At 44.6% G+C, this 20,985-nt stretch overlaps 1 long non-coding RNA gene across 1 annotated transcript; it reads right to left on the bottom strand.

Moving 5' to 3' along the window:
• Positions 1–1,620: 1,620 nt before the first annotated feature.
• On the bottom strand, positions 1,621–20,470 carry LOC307054185. Its single transcript, XR_013810931.1, has 3 exons — positions 20,443–20,470; positions 17,424–17,519; positions 1,621–1,647 (listed from the first exon to the last, which is right to left on the bottom strand). It is a non-coding gene; the product is annotated as an uncharacterized lncRNA (long non-coding RNA).
• Between the last annotated feature and the right edge of the window lie 515 nt (positions 20,471–20,985).

The following is a 20,985-nucleotide window of genomic DNA, read 5'->3' on the forward strand; positions in this document are numbered from 1 at the left end:
GTCACAAATGGCAAGATTTCTACTTTTTGTGGCTGTGTAGTATTCCATTCATCAGTGGACATTTAAGTTGTTTCCATATCTTGGCTGTTGTAAATAATGCTGCAGTGAACACAGGGGTGCATGTATCTTTTTGAATTAGTGATTTCATATTCTTTGGATAAATACCCAGAAGTGGAATAGCTGGATCTGGATCATACGGTGATTCTATTTTTAATTATCAAAAAGACAAATAACAAAGGTTGGAGAGGATGTGGAGAAAAGGGAACCCTCATACACTGTTGGTGGGAATATAAACTGGTACAACCACTATGGAAAACAGTATGGAGATATTTCCTTCTTAAGAAGTCTCTTGAGATCTTCTCTCAGCCTTCTTTTTTATGGCTTCACCTGCCAACAGTACAGAGGTTTAAGAGATAGCATTCTCTGTAGATACTGCCTTATATTAATTTTACCTGACAGCTAACATGAAGTACTCAGGAGTTACACAGAGAACTAAGAACAAAATATCAAGATGATAAATTCTGTTTCTCTTTGCTCTTATAATGCCAAAGTGAATTATTTTGAAGCTCACTATTAAGTTATTATGGGGACATCCCTGGCAGTCCAGTGGTTAAGATTTCACCTTCACTGCAGAGGGCACGTGTTTGATCCCTGGCCGGGGAGCTAAGATCCCATGTGCCACGCATGGTGCAGCAGCAAAAAAAAACCCAGTGATTATGTAGAATTGTTATTCATGTGCAATTCTCAACACACAAAATCTGCTTCTAACCCTCCTTCAGTTAAATATGAATTGTGCCCTAAACTACCCACACTCTCACCTAGCTTTCCTTATAACCAAGAGTATACTTCCGTAAGATAGTTAGCTATGCGTGGTTAGGATATCTTGGTGGCCAAAGAGCAAAAGATGCTAACTCACCCAGAGAGCATTTCAGCAGTGGCCTCATTAACACTACTGGCTATGACTAATTAACTGAGCCAACCAGCTGTAGACAAATACACAAATTTGCTATTTGAGATGCCCATTGAATACTTGATGAAGGAAGGCAGGGAGAGATGAAAATAAATAAATGTAAGCCTGTAAAAAAACAGTAACACCCTTGATTATTTGTTATAAGAATTCCTTTTTACTTTATTACTCTCTTCTTTCTCATATTATAGACATCATTGTCTTCTCTTTAGAGGGTGAATTATTATCCCAATTTTACAAGAAATAAATCTAGAAGGCATCATTCTTTATGAGGGTCACACAGCAAATTACCTGACCACAAGTGGAAGTTAGAATCTTCTGTCTCTCAGAAGTACTCTCAGCCTTTATCCCCAGCCATGCTGGCGCCATCCTTAGGACGTTTGACTAAGAAAACTCAACAGGTGCTTTCTGGTTAGGCTAGGTACTAGCCCTGTAATACTAACCAATAAACCCTATCTTGCAGGCAGATGGAGCCTGTGGGGTTAGTCTGTCATTCCTTAACTCAGCCCTAACCCAGCCCAAGTGCACACACATGTCTTCCAGGATTTTGCCAGTGACGGCCTTCGCACCCTCATGGTGGCCTACCGAGAATTGGACGATGCATTCTTCCAGGACTGGAGCAGGAAGCACAGTGAAGCCTATCTGTCTTTGGAGAATCGGGAAGATAAAATATCAATGGTCTGTGAAGAGATCGAAAAAGACCTGATGGTTAGTGTGAGGAAGCCAGGGACAGATTGGAGGCAGGATTGGGGGCGGGGGAGCAGTCGGGAGACTGAGCAAGGGCTCTGAGAATGGCTTCCAGCCAATCATAGGTTCAGGCTCTCTCTGGATACTAGATACTGGAATCCAAGCTGATTCAGAATATCTTGGATATTTGAAATCCATAAATAAGGAAAGAAAGTACTTGTTGTAAATTTCATCTTTCTGGTAGTGTTTCTTATCCCAAAGCTATCCACAGAAGCTAAGAAATCTGGAAGAAATCAGGGTCTAAATAATGTGCAAATTAGATGATCCAGAACTAACTGATGTAATAATCAAGACAATAATGTTCACTCATTCATTCAACATATTTATTAAGTGCCTCCTATGTGCCAGGTGCTGTTTTAAGCCCTGAGCATGTAGTAGTAGGCAAAACAGACAAAAAAGTAATATATATACAGTACGTTAGGTGATGACAGTATATGGAAGAAAATAAAGCCAGGAAGAAAGGTAGGGAGTATCAGCATATGTGTGTGTGTTATAGAGGGTAGAGTATAATTGCTATTTTAAATAGGGTGCTTAGTCTTCACTATGAAGGAGACATCTGAGCAGAGACCTGAAGAAGGTGGCAAACCAAGCAGATCTCTGGGGAATCAGTTTTCCAGAAAGAAGGAACAGCAAGAACAAGGACCCTGAAACAGGAGCAGACCTAATTTGTTAGTAGAACAGTAAGGCAGCTCATGTGGCTGGTACAGTGTAAGTGAGGAGGAGACAATAAAAGGACATAAAACAGAAAAGCAGTAAGAGGTCTTGACAAGCCTGTATAAAGACTTATAGTGAGACATGGAAAACAGTTGAGGAGTTCAACCAGAGAAGTGATGTGATAGCTTTTAAAGTGATCAGTCTGGCTGCCATGTTGAGATTATACTGTAGGGGAGCAAATGCAGACCCAGGGAGACCAATTAGAAAGTAGTTGCTTTTCCGGTTTGCAAGGCAGAAATAGAGACACAGACGTAGAGAACAAACCTATGGACACCAAGGCGGGGGAAGAGGGGGTGGAATGAACTGGGAGATTGGGATTGACCTATTTACACTAATATGAATAAAATCGATAACTAATGGGAATCTGCTGTATAGCACAGGGAACTCCACTTCGCTGTACAGTAGAAACTAGCACAACATTGTAAAAAAAACTATACCCCAGTAAAAAAAGAAAGAAAGAAAGAAAGTAGTTGTAACAGTACAGGTGAGAAATGATAATGGCTTGGACCAGATAGAAGTAGTGGAAGTGGTGAGAAACGGTCAAATTCTGTACACTTTTAAAAGTAGCACAAACAGAATTTGCTGATGGTTTAGATTATAGAATATGATAAAAGAAGTTAAGGATGACCCCAAAATATTTGACCAGATTGATACAGGTCTGCTATAAAGAGAGAAATTGCTGATACCAAATGGGAAAATTTAGAGATCCCAAAGGTCACAAATCTCCTTCCATAGTCAGTTCTGTGGTTAGTATTTCTAGTCTGTCCTTTTAGAGGCCTAGCAGAAATCAGTCAGTAGTTTGTCCGTCTGTCAGTTCCTCAGACCCAATGCTGCCCATCCCTGTGGTCAGTCAGTACTGTTAGGGTATCACTGAGAGACGGCATGGTGTTGGACCAACATACTTTCAATGGAGTGTGGGAAAGGACTTGAAAACCTTAGAGGCCCTCAGTAGGTACAAACAAATGGAGTTCACCCAAGCCCTTTTAGAGTTGAAAGAAAAACTGGAGTTGGATTTGGGGATCCATTGTCTGGCACCCACTGCTTTTGGAGACCAAAGCCAGGAAATGTGCTATGAAGCAAGGGAGAAGTGAGAGTATGTTGAGAAACAGAGGATTTAGAAGTGGCACAAAGCTTCACGTATGACTTGGGCAAGTCTTTTCCCTCTTTGGTTCCTTATATTCTGTGTTTCTAAATTTGATTTCAGTGTGTGGTTGAAAAGCTGTCTGTTGAGGGGCAGAGTGTAGTGAGTTTTATACCATTGGGGTCCTCGTGCCAGGACAGAGCCAGCTTACTAAAGAGGATGCTAAGGTGCCAGTCGAGTTGGGTACCACTAAATGCAATGAGCCTCTTCCTTTGCCTCATTCACTGATATTTCTGTTCAAAGCTGTTAGGGGCCACAGCCATAGACGACAAGCTGCAGGATGGAGTACCTGAGACGATCATCACCCTGAACAAAGCCAAAATTAAAATCTGGGTTTTAACTGGAGATAAGCAAGGTAAAGGGGAGCTCCTTGCCTGACCAATCCTCTTCCCTGTCCACCTTAGCCATTTCTTGTTTTTCTTTTTCATTTCCTTTTTTTCTTAGCCATTTATTTGACAAATACCTTATAACCCAGGTCAAGTCCTTAGAGGACACCTTCACTCCCAGTCTTGCATATAATTTGCTAAGCATATATAGTACTTTATGCCAGATACTGTATTAGGCATGGAGAACACAGAGATGAATCAGCCAGACATGGCCTCTGTCATCCAGGAACTCACAAGCTAAAAACTTCTAGGGTTGTCTTTGACTATACCCTCTCTGTTGTCCCAAAGATTTACTCTCTTACCGTGTTCCACTAATTCTTCTGAAAATCCTCTTAACTATGCCACCACCCTAGTTTAGCCTTTGTCCCCTGTTGGCTGTACTTCTGCAAAAACTTCTGAATTGATCTGTCTCTTGACCTTATTAATTTCAATATAGCCTACATACAACCATCAGTTTAACCTTCCTAAAATACTGCTTTTGTGACGTTACTCCTCTACTCAGGTACCTACAGCAACTTCACATGGTAAAGTCGGACTCCACTGTCTGGACTTCAAGACCTTGATAATTTGTTGCTACCTACACATCCTTACCTCCATCGTAATGTGACCATATCTTCATTATGTCCCGAACCAATTCCTATTCTATGCCCTCTGTTTGGATTGTTTCCCCATTTGAAATTCTTTTTCCCCCTAAACAAATCTTACTCATCCTTTAAGGCCTTGCTATAAGAAACTTTCTAAGACAATTGCAATCTCTCCTCTGAATTTTGATACTACTTGTAGCCAAGGTTCAGGACTTAATTTAAAAAAATTGTTTTCCTTAGTATGACTTTATTCCAAATTCCAGATTTCTTGATGCAAAGGAAAGACTACAACCTAAACATATCTCAGTCCCCCATAAAATGTAGCATAGAAACAGGCACAGTGCTGTTCAAGGAAATATACCCAGATTGCCGGGAGAAGTGAATACAGACAGGAATTGCTTTAAGAAGTAAGGGAAGGCTTTGTAGAGAAAGCTAAGCCAGAATGATCCTAGTTATTGATAAATAACTTGCAAGTCTGTACCAGGTAGACCTTTTCCCCTGGATGTTTGAATATAGTCTCCACTGGCTCACGAAAAACACACTTTGACTGCATCCATGGCAAATATGGACATATGGGCTCTGCAGGCCACTGTTTAGTGCCTTTGTACCTGTACACTGTAAAGACCCTGTTCCAGCCAAAATGCGACCTGTGTTCCCCCTTGCCCTGCAGAGACTGCTGTGAACATTGCCTATGCCTGTAACATATTTGAGGATGAAATGGATGGGATGTTTATCATGGAAGGCAAGGATGATGAGACTGTTCGGCAAGAACTCAGGTACGGGGCTTCCCTGGTGGCGCAGTGGTTGGGAGTCCGCCTGCCGGTGCAGGGGACACGGGTTCGTGCCCCAGTCCGGGAAGATCCCACATGCCGCAGAGCGGCTGGGCCCGTGAGCCATGGCCGCTGAGCCTGCGCGTTCAGAGCCTGTGCTCTGCAACAGGAGAGGCCACAGCAGTGAGAGGCCCGCGTACCGCAAAAAAAAAAAAAAAAAAAATAGAACTCAGGTACGATGCGAGAGCTGCCACAGCCTGTCCCTGGAACCAAGACTTCCCACCCATCACTTCACCCAGTATGGCTCCTACATTACCAGAAGGAACAGAGAAGAAATGGGGAAGGGAAAAACAAAAAAAACTAAAATATTCGAGAGAATTTTGTGAAGAAGCATTAGGCCTCAAGGAGTTGGAGTGTGGAGGTGGAGAAGTGTTGTATGTAGATGGTCTGGGACCTAAGGCAGTGGCAGGTCTCAGAAGGCAGTTGAGTATGAGGCCCTGGGAGGTGCTCTGCAGAGGCTCTATATCCACCTTGCTCACTTTCACTTTGGGACACATTTTCCTTCCTTAGCTCTGGGGCTTCAGGTCAGACACTAACCATTACTCTTGGCTTTCAGGTCAGCAAGGGAAAAGATGAAACCTGAGTCTCTACTGGAATCAGACCCAGTAAACAGTTACCTCACCACAAATCCCCGAATGCCCTTCAAAATACCCGAGGAGATGCCCAATGGCAACTACGGCTTGATCATCAATGGCTACAGTCTGGTGGGCAACACAGACCTACAACTCTGTTCTCTTCTTCCAAGGAACTTTTTTCCTAGGTCCAACCCACTTCAGGGAAATTTCAAGATCCTTTTGCTATTCCATGAGTTACCCTATTCCCCCTTCCTTCAGGTGCCCTTGCCTGTCAGACACCTTTCCCCAGCCTTCTTTAGGCAGGAATAAGGAAGAAAGAGAAGCCAAGGGCATAGTCCTTTCTTATCCAAATTCTTCACTACTGATGTGGCCCATCACATATGGGAAGGGGGGAAGTGAGCAGAACCAGGTCCTCCAAAAAATCACTTGGCCTTATAACCCAGTCAACTGATTTGACCCAGTGAGAGACCCTCACTGGTTTTCCACTGGATGCTGGGTCAGGATGCCTAGAACTGACTGGGGGGCTTGGCTGCCCTTGGGAGTGGAGCCCCTGGGGGGTGGCTCTGCCTGACAGGGGAGTATGGAGGGGAAGGAGAGGGCCCAGGAAGTTTCTGTCCCAAGAGTCTTTTGGGGCAGCCTGGAATGTGGGTGTGTCCTGGTGCTGCAGGCCCACGCTCTAGAAGGGAACCTGGAGTTGGAACTGCTGCGAACGGCGTGCATGTGCAAGGGAGTGGTCTGCTGCCGGATGACACCCCTTCAGAAGGCCCAGGTGGTAGAGCTGGTGAAGAGGTACAAGAAGGCGGTGACACTGGCCATCGGGGATGGGGCCAATGACGTCAGCATGATCAAAGGCATGTGAGGGGTGGGGGGGCTGTAGTGCCCGGCCACGGGCTTGCTCTTCCCTTCTTCCATGGGCAAAACTGATCTGGGTGGCACTGTGTTGCTGGCTCACTCTCCTGCAGATCATATGTATTGTACATTTATAGTGTTTTGCAGCTTCATTCATGTTCCTGTACACCTGAGTTCCCACTTGTTTACACATCATTACATCAGCCCACATCCACAGTCATGCACACACATTCAGATTCATGTACGTAACACTCACACACACTCAGATACCCATGGGTCCAATAAGAACACGTGTGCATATTCACAGAACAACAGGCTGTGCAACTACTACACCATCTTTCTGAGATGGCATCAAAGCCCACAGAAAGGACCCCTGGGCAGGAGTCGTGGTCTGTTCCTTTTTTGAAGGCTGTAGGGCTGAGCAATGTTAGACAGACTACAGGGCTGCCCAACCAGGGAATTAGCTGTGTGGCCTGATGCAGGGATCTTTTCCTCTCTGAGGCAATATTCCCAAGAGCTTGCCCTGACTCCCCTGGGTGGAGAAGAATAGCAAACTTACTGATGCTTCGGACCAACAGAAGCAAATGGCTGAAACTGGTGCTAATTTCAGCTGAATGTTGTTAGCCTCCAGCAACTTGTGGTTCTGTGAGATATGGATAACATCTAGGGGTCCTCTAGTCCAACCTCTCTCCCCATACTGGAAACACCAGCAGATATTCCAGCCTCGGCTTCAATACTAGGAAGTGTTCTTGCTCTTTTCCCCACTTTCTAGAACTTCATTGGCTTTTAGAGCCTTAAAGGTTTCAGTTATTCTGTTAAGCAATGTAATAGGTATATACCAGAAGATCAAAGAATTTGGCCTATATTACAACAGACTGATTAAAACTTTTAGAAACTTGTCTTACCTTCCATCAAGCATAATCCTTGCTTTATCCAGAAAAAGTCACCTTAAGCTTCCTGAAGAACTCGTTTCTTACTAACAAAGCATGTACATCACGTATTCCTCCCAACAGTTGGATTTTAGCTCCTTAGATAAACTTAGGTAATTAAAAACTATGTTAGGTTGACATTCACCCTGCATCTTTAATTGATTTAAGTGGCTTCGAGAGATAACAAGAAAGTTTTACCTCAGCATCTGGGCAGTAGGGAAGAGCCCAGATGGCTATAGTAGGTGCAAGACCATCAAGGACAGTTTTCTAGTACTAGCTGTATGTGGCGTTCTTGAGTGGCAGCATCCAAAACAAAGTGCAGATGAAGGAGTTGTTGTCTGACTTGTGGGGGACAGGCAATCCACTAAGGAGAAAGACTCCATAAGTAAGTGCCACCTTGAGCTGGGCCTACCAGTGTTTTTCAAATGTAAAATAAGGGGCTTATGCAACATGATCTCAGCCTTCCTTTTACACTTCCCAGGCTGGGAGCCCAGAAGACAAGCTCTGTGGCTGAGAAGTTTCTGGGGTTTCTTTGCAGCTGCCCACATTGGAGTCGGCATCAGTGGCCAGGAGGGAACGCAGGCCATGCTCAACAGCGACTACGCCTTCTCCCAGTTCCGCTATCTTCAGCGTCTACTCTTGGTCCATGGCCGCTGGTCCTACAATCGCATGTGCAAGTTTCTCAGCTACTTCTTTTACAAAAACTTTGCCTTCACTCTGGTGCACTTCTGGTATGCTTTCTACAGCGGGTTCTCTGCACAGGTAGGAGGTCAAATGGCACTCCCCACTCTCGTCAACTGGGTCTTCTCTAATCACCCCCCACTTCAACCAGTTCAGACCCCTTTTCTCCTCTAGAGACCTGTGCCATCTATCCATTAAACTCCTCACCCATTATGATCCCATCTCCTAACCCTACACTTAACCTTAGATTTCTAAACACTAACTTTTCTGTCCTGGCTCTGACTTGGCCTTGACTCCTACCAACAGAACTCTCCCATGAGATATTTTCATCTTTTCCATGACACAGAGACCTAGAATTTCCAAACATATGTAATGGGGGTGGGGGTGAGATTCCTGGATCTGGGAGGGTTTTTAGGGTCCAGAGTAATCTTTATGGAACAGGCTAAGTCTCAAGGGGCCTTTGGGTCTTGCCAGACAGGCTGGTTCTGGCATTTACCTGTAGCCATACTTGGAAACACAGCTTCCCTTTACTTCTCCTTCCTCACCCAGACATACCACACTGCCAAACACACCCTATTTTTGCTCTAATGAATATGAAGTCTCCCCCACAGAAGTGGGGAGAGGTGACACTTGGATGTTGATGTTCTACGGGAAGTTCCTTTTCCTATGAGAAGTTTTTCAGGAGTCTCTCAAGGATTCCCAAAGAGAAACAACCTCAGGAATGGTTATCTTGGGAGATCCCTACTACCTTTGTTACCTTGGGCTCCAGGGGAAACAGACCAGTCAGCAGACAATAGTAGGCTTGTCTACCCCTAGCGTCTAACAAAGCCAGTCTGGTTTGTGGGAGGTGTATGTGTATGTATGTGTTACTGCTGACCTCTTGTGGTTAGTAAAGAAAGGAGCCCTCTCTAGGCCCAGAATGAAGCACCCAGCTGGGGAAGGGTCATTGGGTCTATTCTGCTTGCCAGTGTTAGAAAATGTCCAGGGTTATAGAAACTACTGAATGCCATAAAACAGATAAAGAACCCAGAGGCTTACATGCCTGGGAGTGCAGGGGTACACCTAGCATTCCCTAGCAGCCACTCTGGGTCCTTTCTGTGTAGGGAGGAGCAGTACAGGGCATGGTGGGGTTGGTCTAAATCAGCCTTGTCAGGTTGGCCACAAACAAGTTGGATGTGGGCTTACCCCAGCCTGGGACCCAGGGACCAAACAGAGTCTGGGGTCAGCCTTCTCAGTCAGATTTCGGAAATCCAAATCCTGCTCTAGGTTAGTATGGTGATGGGTAGGTGGAGGGCAGAAGGGCTTCTCTTGGACCTGGGAGGTGGAGCTGAGACTTTGGAGAAGAGAAGAATCTAAGAAATCTCCTTGGTATTCTTCCAGACAGTTTATGATACCTGGTTTATCACTTTCTACAACCTGGTCTACACCTCCCTCCCTGTCCTGGGCTTGAGTCTGTTTGACCAGGTAAGACCAGCAGCAAGCCTCTTAGGGCTGAAGCCCCTGGGCCCTTGAAGAGTATTCCCAGGAGTGAGGAGGACAGCAGTAGCCAAGCTCTACAAAGTCAAATGTAAATGGAATAATTTATAGGGCAAGAGAGGGAGCTGATCACCTAGAGAGGTATCATTGGATAAAGTAAAGAATCCTCTGCCACAGAGAATAAACATCAGTTGTAGAAATCCAAGTTTTCCTGTGTGAATTTTATCTTTGTAGAGAGAAACACAGAAATTGTGCTGTACAGTAAATTGAGTGTGTACAAAAGTGAAAGGAAATAGAGTTATTGGTGCAGGACTAGGTAAAGCAAGGGGCTTCAAGAAAGGAGCGACCCATAGAGAGATAATGAGATAAGCCAATTCAGGGAGGCCTAGGTGGGAATCCTGAAGGCCAAACATGGGAGTATGGGTATGATACCTTGAATCATAGGGAGTCAGCCTAGGGGGTACCATTTAGCCCTCTCAGAAATTCCCTGGGCATTGAGGGTCCTGGTGCCCTACCTCTCCCTCCTCTTCTACCCAATCTCCAGTCCTGGGCACATGGAATAGAAAAGGGGCCTCCAAAGAGGAATAAGGTAGCTGAAAGAAGACATCATGGCATCATGGTTCCTGGTCTCCATCGGGGTAGGAAGGGAAATTCTCCGTGAAGTAGCTGCCAGCCTCAGAGCAACAAGAGGGGTGAATTATGTTATTCAACAGTCCTATCCAGCTTCAATGGTCTAATTCTAGGGATCCACAACCTCTCAAAACAAGCCTCCAGCTTTGTTATCCAAAGTTTTGGATTTAGCAGATGAAGATGATCCAATGTCATCCACACAGAGAATTCCCTCACCTGAATTCCCAGTAGCTATGGGAATGGGAGGAGCAACACAGAACACAGATACCTCTAAGGGACTAACTTGTCCCCATTGGCTTCCCACTTTCTTCCAACTGGCTTTTGACACAAAGGATACTCAACTAAAGGAACACTTAAAACTGGGGACTCATGTCCCAATTGCCTTCCCCATCCCAAGCTCCAGTCCTCCCTTCAGCTATTCCCAATCCTAATTGCCCCCTTTCTTAACTCCGCATCTTGCCCTTCTAGCTTTCTTCCACCACATATATCCTTGCCTGGAGAGTAGGACTTTAGGAAGGGTCTGTGGTCACTGCTCTGTTCTCTGGTTCCACTTCTCAAGTAATCTATGAGAAAGCTCCTAGGCAGCCTAACAGCAGACTCAGTAAGGGGAGAAGCCTCTACTCTGTTAGAGATGGGATCTTCTATGGAGAGACCCTGAGCCTTCCTTCTTATCCTCTGGTGCTTCCAGGATGTGAATGAAACATGGAGCCTACGTTTCCCAGAGCTGTATGAGCCAGGCCAGCGCAACCTCTATTTCAACAAGAAGGAATTTGTGAAGTGTTTGATGCATGGGATCTACAGTTCCTTAGTGCTGTTCTTTATCCCTATGGGGACCATTTACAATTCAGTGCGCAGTGATGGGAAGGAAATCTCCGACTACCAGTCCTTCTCCGTGATAGTGCAGACCTCCTTGCTCTGTGTGGTCACAGTGCAGGTGTGGCCAGTGGTGGGGTAAGGGGATTGGGTGGGGAGCCTGTCTGGAAGAGAGGAAGGGAAGGAGGGAGGGAAGGTGGGAAGGGAGCATCCTCCTTTACAAAACTGGAGAAGGGAGGTGGCTGACAGTTCCCAGGTTGTAGACTAATGAACATAAGAGGGTGCTTTTCAGATTGCCCTGGAGACAACCTACTGGACAATGATAAGCCACATCTTCACCTGGGGTAGCCTGGGTTTCTACTTTTGCATCTTATTCTTCCTGTACAGTGATGGCTTGTGCCTAATGTTCCCCAACATCTTCCAGTTCCTAGGTAAGATTCTGCCCAGTCTGTGGCAAAGGGCTGGGGCTGGGGGTGGTAGTGTGAACCAAGTACATTTGTTTAATAAATGTTTACTGAGCAGCTATTACTATGTGTTAGGCTCTGTGGATATATATATATATATATGATTATGACATGGTCTCAGCCCTAAAAGGACTCAGAATCTAGCTAGGTGAAATATTTTACCTCATTAGAGTCTCTAAGATATTTTTAAGTTTCTTACCTAATTTGATCTCTACAAGCATACTGTGAGATAGACAGGGCAAGGATTATTACACCATTTTAGAGACTGGAGGTTTTTAAAAAATGACTCAAATCTAGGTCTCCTGGTTCCCAGTCCAATGTCCTTTCTACTGTGGCATACTGCCTTCTTATCTCCCACATTAATTTCCCTCTCTCATCTCCACTCTGATGAGGACAAAATACAGACAGAGTAGATATGTAGATGTAGCTGGCTCCTACCTCTTGTCAAGCCACTCATTTTTCCCTTCCAAAACCCTCTATCCCATTTTTGTGTCCAGGCCAATGCTCTAGGATTCCTATAACCTACTCCCACCTCTCCTGCCCTGCCCGGCCTTTAGAGGGAGACAAAGGCATGTGAATTCACAGTGACTTTGGCTGCACCAAGGACCTAACCTCAGTGCAATCCTTTCACATTTATATTGTTTCTCAGGAGACTAACTGTCTCCAAATCAATAACTTCTTTCTTTGGACTGAAGAGATAGACCTAAGTTCTGGCTGACAGCCCCCTTCCTCTAGGCTCTGGTTCTGCCTTTCCCTTCTGGCTCATTGTTTACAGGTGTGGCCAGGAACACTCTGAACCTGCCGCAAACGTGGCTGAGTATTGTCCTCAGCGTGGTCCTCTGTATGTTGCCTGTGATTGGGTACCAATTTCTCAAACCACTATTCTGGCCCGTCAGTGTGGACAAGGTGAGTGGAACAGGGAATCTACCCAGATATAATTCATGACCCTCTTTGCCTTTGCCTCTGTGGATAAAAACCCTTTCCCCCATGCTTTGGCTTTAGATTATTGACAGAATTCATCATTGCATGAGACATCCACTGCCACACCCAATCCGGACCAAACTGAAACATTCAAGCTCTCGACGTTCTGCCTATGCGTTCTCCCATAAACAGGGCTTTGGGGCCCTCATCACTTCCGGCAAGACAATGAGGGCCAAAATGCCCAAGAAAAACAGCTTTCCTTTTAAAAAGTAGAGGCCTTTACAGAAGCCCTAAAGGAGTCAGTCATTGCTCTTCCTCCCTTGTATTCACACAACTTAATAAGGAGAGATTAGAGTCCCTGAAACAAGCATAAAACTGTTCTTCCACTCCCACTCCAGGGGCTCAGCCTCTTCATTCCCTAGAAGGCTATGCCCAGGTAAGGCAGGGAAAGGTAAAGGGCCCCCAGACATCTGTCAGAGTTACAGCATTTCAAGAAAAAGCAATGTCAGGCCTCCCTCTACCAACCCTTCCAAGTTTTAATCCATACAAGCAAATGTGGAAATAATGGGTGAAGAGGGGGAATGTGGGGAAGGGAAAAGAAAATAGGACCTAAGAATCTTAGTTTGGGCCCTATTTCCCATACCCAGAGCAACCATAAATTTTGCCAGGGCTCCCCACAAACATGTTCACCCAGGCACCCTTCTCAGGTTTATCTGAGGGATTCAGGGCCTGGGTAGCAAAAGGAAGAGGCAGCTATGAAAAGTTGGTCGTAAGAAGCTAAAGGAGAGTTTCTGGACCAAAGAAAGAATGGAGGTGGTTCCTGCCTTGATAGGACAGCTCAAGATTTTGCCACCTTCTCTCCTCTTTGACCCCTTTGACCCAAGAACTGATACCTTTTCAGGCCTCAGAACTGGGAGGGGGAGACTGCAGGGGATTTTAAAAAATCTTTTCTTGAGGGACATAAGCCATAATTGGTGAACATTTGTCTTCATTCCATAAAATTATTTTGAGAAGAAATTGTATGTACTTGGGAAATTGCTTCTAACAAGTTTATAGATAAGTAATAAATTGCTGATTTTGGAGTAGAGAGATTTGTATTGTCTGTTGGGGCCGCAGTGATAATAACTTAGGCTAAGCAATATCATTGGTCTATAGACCCCTTTTGAACGAGACCAATATTTCCCTCCCCCCCACAACTACGTTTTCACTTCCATTCCAGTTTTTCCCCCTGCTGCTAAACTCTATCTTGGCCTCAGTATGACCACATCTTTTAACCGTATAGCTCTATCCTCTTTGCACACCTTAAATATTAGTTCCCAAAGCTCAGCCCTAGGTTCTCTGCTCATTTTTCTTTGTACACTTTTCCTGAGTGACGACTTCTAATCTCATGACTTTATTTACCAATAGAAAGAAGATTCTCAACTCTCTCTCTATCCTAGATCTCTCTTCTGAGATCCAGATCCATTTATTAAACTGACTCTAAGACCCTTCACTTCGTTGAATCTCAGGAAACTCACCAACCTGTATTAAACATTTTCCCCAAAAATTTCACCCCAGGATGTCACTACCATCATCCCATTCACCCAAAGCAGACTGATGGGAATCATACAATACTCTTGCTATATAGTCTGATGTCTAATAAGTCATCAAGTAATGTAAATTCAGCATCTTCATCATGTCCTGTTTTCAGTTCCCTCCATTATTACTACCATTGTCCTCGTTTAGACTTTGATCATCTCTGACCTGGATTACTGCATAGAATCTCCCCTCTCATCTTCCTGGTTTTCCCCTATCTAAAGTATCACCGGTACCATTTCCAGAGTTATCTTTCTGAACTGCAAACTTGATCATGTCAAGCCCCAGCTTAGCACCCTTTAAGAATTTTGCACGCCTTCAGGATCAAGGTAAAATTTGAACATATTATTATTAGGCCCTCTCTAGTCTTGTTTTCTTCTTCTCCCCCATCTGCATTCACTCCAGTCATGCTATTTCTGGTCTTCATGTGGTCAAACATGCTGTTCTCATATCCTAAAATGCTTTCCCTCACCCCCTCTTCATCAAGCAAATTCCTAGTCACCCTTCAAAACTTGGAATACTTGGAACTAAGTAGAGGTGATGGTTGAACAACATTGTGAATGTACTAAGTGCCCGTGAATCGTATACTTAAAAAGGGTTATGAGAATGTTTTATGTTATGAGAATTTTACCTCAATTTTTTAAAAACTCAGATTAGGCATTGTCTCCTGCAAGAGCTCACCCTAATTCCTCAGTGTGACTTTTATATATCTGTCCTATTTATTCAATTGCTCCCCTGTGTATACCTCTGTCAGTGACACTTATCACAGGGCATTGTAATCATTGATTTACTTGTCTATTCATAACATATAATGGGCCTTTAATAAATGTCTACTGAATAAATGAACAAATAATATGAAAGAATATTTAAATCTGCTTCTTTGACTATTTTTCTTGTTTCCCTGAATAGCACTACCACCCAGTAGCTCAAACCAAAAAACTGGAAGTCTTTCTGGACAGCTCCCTTCCATTCCTCTAATCCAATCCATTCTGTTACCAAGTTCCATATACTCTGTCTTAGATATGTCTTCAAGTCTTTCTCTTCCTATTTGTTCCCAATCCAATTGATTTCATTGTTTCTTGCCTAGATTATGTCAACATCCTCCTCTCAGGTCTCCCTGCCTTTGATTCTGCTTCTTTCCAATCCATGATCCACACCACAGAGAGTGATTTTTTGAAAAATACAAATCAGATCATGTCATTTGCCAGTTTAAAGTCCTTTAGTGAATCATCATAGCTTTCCTGCCTTGGTGCTGCCTACCTCCCCAGCTTCATCACCACTTTCTGCTGCACATACTAAATTATTTGCAATTCCCCAAAGGTTCCATTATCTTCAGAAACCACTGTGCCTTGGCCCTTTCTGTTCTCTCCTCTTAGAATATATTCTTTCCTTTATCTAGCTTATGTGTATCTGATCTTCAGTCTCAGCGGCTTTGGTCACTTCCTCTGGGAGCCTTCACTGACACCCAATTTCCTGTCAGGTTTAGATACCTGCCAAACACTAAAACTAGTTTATGACAGTATTAGTCAAGTAAGAACCTTCTTCTCCCTCCATGCTGCTCAAACCCTGGAGAAAGAAGATTAGCAAACTGGGGCATGGGAAAGAGATAGTGGGAAATGATAGACATCTACTAAGCCCCACTGAACATGGCCACCTGCAATAGGGCCAAGCTGAGAGATGGGAAACGCTTTAATTTTAAGGTATGAAGTTTAACAAATAATTTCATTAGTGCAGACATCTTAATTATTCAAGTGAAACTTAAAGTAACAAGTACTGATTGCTACCTAAAATTGACCAGAAAATTCATGAAGAGTCTCATAAGTAGGTTAAAAGGGTAGAAGACAAAATAAAATGGTTTTATAGTTAAACTGACCCCACAAATTCCATTCTTTCAAGGTTCCAATTACACACACACACACACACACACACACTCCCTTTCATCACATTCATCCATATACAACAAATATTTATTGAGCATCTACCATGTCTGGGCACTGTTCTAGATGCTGCCAATACAGTGAAAGACAACAAAAAAGGTTTCTGCTACCATGAAGCTTATGTTCTAGTAGAAGAGCCAATGTCAAAGTAAACAAGATCATTCAGATAATAAGTGCTATGAAGATACTGCAACAGCTGCTTTAACAGTGAGAGACTGTGAGGGGGGAGGGGTAGCTAATTTTATATTTGGTAGTCAGAAAAGGACTTTCTGAGGAAATAACATGGGACATGAGACTTAAGTGACTAGAAGGATCTAGCTTTGCAAAAATCTAATGGAAAGACATTCCAGGCAGAGAAAATAGTGTAAAGTCCTGAAGACAGGAGCAAGCTTTGTATATAAGAAACAGAAGCCTAATGTGGACAAAACATGGTGAGCAAAAGGGAGTGTGGTTAGATAGGTCTGATGAGAAGCAGTGGAGGGCTTTAAAGCCAGTTTGAAAAGATCGGTCAGGCTATTCTATGGGCAATAGGAGTGCAAAAGTGTCATCAGGGAGACTAGGAGGCAGTTACAGTTGTCTAGGCATGGAATGGTGGTGGTTTAGACTAGGGTGGAAGCAGTGAAAAAATAAGTGGATGAATAGAGGATATATTTTGAGGATAAAACCAAAGGACTTTGTGGGTGGGCTACAGAAGATGCAGGTAGTGGTTTATCAAATGAGCCCATTGATTTACTCAATGGTGCTAAATCCATAGATTACTGACTCTTCCCACACAGCTCCTGATGATGGGGTGGGTCTAGGTGGTCCCATATTTGTGCCAGTTGACTCCACTACTCCCAGCCACAACTGGTGAAGAGTGGATATATAATCCCAATATACCTGCTCTCTCTGGGAATTAGAATTCCAAGAAACTAAGTCAGTGCTGAGAATAGTTACTAAAAGGTCATATAGTTTCAGGAAGAGAGGCCTCTATTTTAAAGTGGCCATGACTTGCTATAAGTATGAAGATAAGTGGGCCAATGTGTCTAGTCTATAGAGAGAAGAATAAAGCAGATGTCCAAAGGGAAACAGACAAGACACTGTTTCATTCCAAGAGAGCACCCTGTGAGGGGTTTTCTGAAGTTGGGTTGGTAATGAGATCTTTTCACTTGAGCTAGATGGAATAGCTGCCAATAGCAAAAACAGAGAGGTGATTCCAACTTACATAGGCTTAAACTTGTTCCTCATCTACAGCTTCTCAGGAACAGGGAGAGGTCACGGGACCATTTGGCTCATCCTTAACATCTTTTTCTTTAAGAAACTGTGGGGGAAATAACCATATTTACCACTGCCAGAAACAGAGAAACAAGGGAGCACTGTCCCAGCCCCAACATTTCCCTGTAATTCTAACTCCAAATCTTCTAAGATACGTGCAAAGAGTTTTGGAGAAAACTCAGCGTTTGGAGGATCCTGAGAGTCATGCTAGACTATTCACTCTACTTTACCCCCAACCCCCAATGACACATTAATCATTAAGTCCTATAGATCAGGGGTCCCCAACCCCCGGCCTGCAGACCGGTACCGGTCTGCAGCCTGTTAGGAACCAGGCCACACAGCAGGAGGTGAGTGGTGGGCAAGCGAGCAAAGCTTCATCTGCCGCTCCCCATCACTCATATTACCGCCTGAACCATCTTCACCCCCATCCGTGGAAAAACTGTCTTCCACGAAACTGGTCCCTGTTGCCAAAAAGGTTGGGGACCACTGCTATAGATTCTATACCCTTAATCTCTCTTAGATCTATCTCCTCTTATCTAACCCCTCAGCCACTGTGCTAATTCAGACCCTCCCATTTCTCATCATAATTACCACAGTCTCCTAACTGGTCCCTTTACTTTCCTCTAATTCAATATCTACACTCCAACTAGAGTGAGATTTCTAAAGTTCAAATCTGTTCAAATACTGATAATAATGCAAAATATTTTTGCCCATAACAATGCAAATAATTCCTATTCCCAGTGATGCAAATTAATTTTGTCTGGTAGAGAATTTACATTTCTAAAAGTCAAATACTCATGTGAACCAGTCTTACTGTCTTACTGGTTCTCTCATTAACTAGTGAGTTTAATATACATTTATTTTATATTTGTATAAGACTCATGATTTTACCTTTTTGAAAAATTATCCCTTAACACAAATAACAGGAAGTAACCCCCACTTGCTGAAGCCAAAAATGAGACTACATGAATGGATAGAAGAATATGTCATCAACCTAGGGCAACAATCAAGCTGGCCTCAGTAAGAAGTAGAACCAGCTGCTGGAGGCCCCAGGAAGCTGGGGAGTAGTCTCTTTGTGTCTAGACTTGACTCCTCTCTAGGCAACAGATTGATACTTCTCAGCAAACTGGTTTTCTCTGCTACTCAGGCCATTTGACAAGTAAAAGATGGTCACTTGGCACTCTCAAATTTCCATTATAAGTCTAACAATGAGTAAGGGTGTAATTCTCTCTCCCCCAAATCCAAGTTTTCAGGGAAGGGATTCCAACTGGCCTAGTTTAGGCTAAGTCCCCACCCTGCACCATTTAACTGCACAAATTTCCAGTTTTTCCTTGGTCTCCCTGGCTGGTCCTAGCCCTCTCCACTGTGCCCCCAGAATTGTAGTTCTAAAATTCATATTTGATTTACCATTCCTGCCTTCACATAAAGTGTCTCTCCACTGCTTACTGGATGAGTCCCAACTCCTTAATATGTCATGGAAGGCTCTTCATTATCACACCACTGACCATGTCTGCTGTGCTCTCTCCATCACGTCCCACATCTCAATCATATGAGTTGTTTTGCCCCTCTGTCCTTCTGCACATGCTGATTCCTTCACACCCTTTACCTCCCACTCATTTTTCAAAGCTCAGCTCACAATGCCTTCTGTGAAGCCTGAGGATGCATTACACAGTATGACATTTATCTGCTTCCTTGACCCAAGAAGCATGGGTCTTGGAAGAGCACAGGGTCTCAGTCTCAACTCTTTCACAGAGGATGGAACCTAGTGAGGTTCTAATAACTATTTGTTGAATGACCACCTGCCCCCACCCCTCTTTGGATAGAAGAAGAAGACAACACAATCCTCAATGTCCCACATACACCCTGCCTAGGAGCAGGAAGTGCATGAGTTCCGTTAAAGTAAAAATTATTCATGACACTTGTTAAAGATGGTAAGGCAGATTTTATTTACGGGGGCTGAGGGGGGCAGGGACCATGGAGTAGCTATAGGAACCACTGCAATGGGTGCTGCAGTGGGGGAGAGATTGAGTTCAACTCAGACCCCAACAAAGACAAGTGGTAATTTATTAGCCAAGGAGCAGGGTAGGGGTCAGTGGGTGGAAAATTACAGTTAATCTGCTCTGGCTGCTATAATAAAACACCACAGGGACTTCACTGGTGGTCCAGTGGTTAAGATTCTGTGCTCCAAATGCAGGGGTCACGGGTTCGGTCCCTGGTTGGGGACAAAGATCCTGCATGCCCCACGACGCGGCCAAACAAAACAAAACAAGCAAACAAACAAAAAAAAACACCACTACAGACCGAGTAGCTTATAAACAAATTTCTCACAGTTCTGGAGGCTGTAAGTCTGAGATCAAGGTGCCAGCATAGTTGCTAAGTGCTCTCTTGTCACAGACTTCCTTTCCTGGAGGATTGGGCTAGGGAGTTCTGTGAGATCACTTCTATAAAACTATTAATCCTGCCCTGCAGGAAAAAAAAAAAAAAAAAAAACCTATTAATCCTAATCATGCGAGCTCCTCATGACCTACTCACCTCCCGAAGGCCCCACCTACTAATCTTTGGGGGTTAGGATTTCAACATATGAATTTTGGAGGGACATGATCACAGCAATTACTAAGAAGAAACATCAGGGGTAAGGGGGATTCTTGGTAGACCAACTCAACAGAATTCTTGCTGAAGGCAGGCCAAGGTGATAAGATACCAAGGTTGGTCAGATACCAAGGGCGGGGAACTTCCAATAAACTGATTTAGTGAGATCCTTGCTCAAACTGGATTCTACAAGGACAAAGAGGAAAGCCCAAAGTCAACCTAAGTCCAGGGCAGACCCAGAAAAGCCTGACTAAATTTTTAGCCAAAGGAGACAGTCTTTGTCCGTCCTAGGTTTTACCGGGCTTTTTAACCCTGGCTACGCATGGGGTGCTTTTAAAAATATCAAGGCTGGGCACCATCCCACCCCTACTCCACCCTACCCGTGCTTCCAGTTCAACTGGTCTCGGCTGAGGTCAGGCTTTAGTTTTGTTTTTCTGTTTTTCCCAAGAGGTTCTACTGCGGTGTCAGGCAGAGAATCGCGGCATTAGGCTAAGGTGGGTGCGCAAATGTACCTGCCTTCCACAGGCCAATTAGGCTGCGGGCGAGAGTTCTCCGGGATCCAGTACACCGCAGCCCGCTTAGCCTGGCGCCACCCCGAAGGGGCGGGGCGCCGCCGCAGAGGGCGGGGCCACGGCTGAAGCCTCGCCGCTCGCTCCCCTCGCGGGAAAGCACTGCGCGTGACTCGCTGCGCGCATCGCAGCAGGAGCGGGGACGTGGGCGAGCACCCGCTGGCCCACAGCGGACCGAACCACTGGCCGTCCTGAGGGGCGGCATGAAGGCAATTCAGATCGGACCATCGGCGCCACAGCTGCAGGAGGGACCGGACGTTACCAAGCTGTCTGAGGGAAGGGGGGCGCCTGCTGGTCCAGGCTGCAACACGACCCCTTCAGGGCGCGAGACTACGCCGCCGCCTACGCCGTAGG

The sequence above is a fragment of the Hyperoodon ampullatus genome (genome assembly GCF_949752795.1).
Source record: "Hyperoodon ampullatus genome assembly, chromosome: 6".
Classification (NCBI taxonomy): domain Eukaryota; kingdom Metazoa; phylum Chordata; class Mammalia; order Artiodactyla; family Ziphiidae; genus Hyperoodon; species Hyperoodon ampullatus.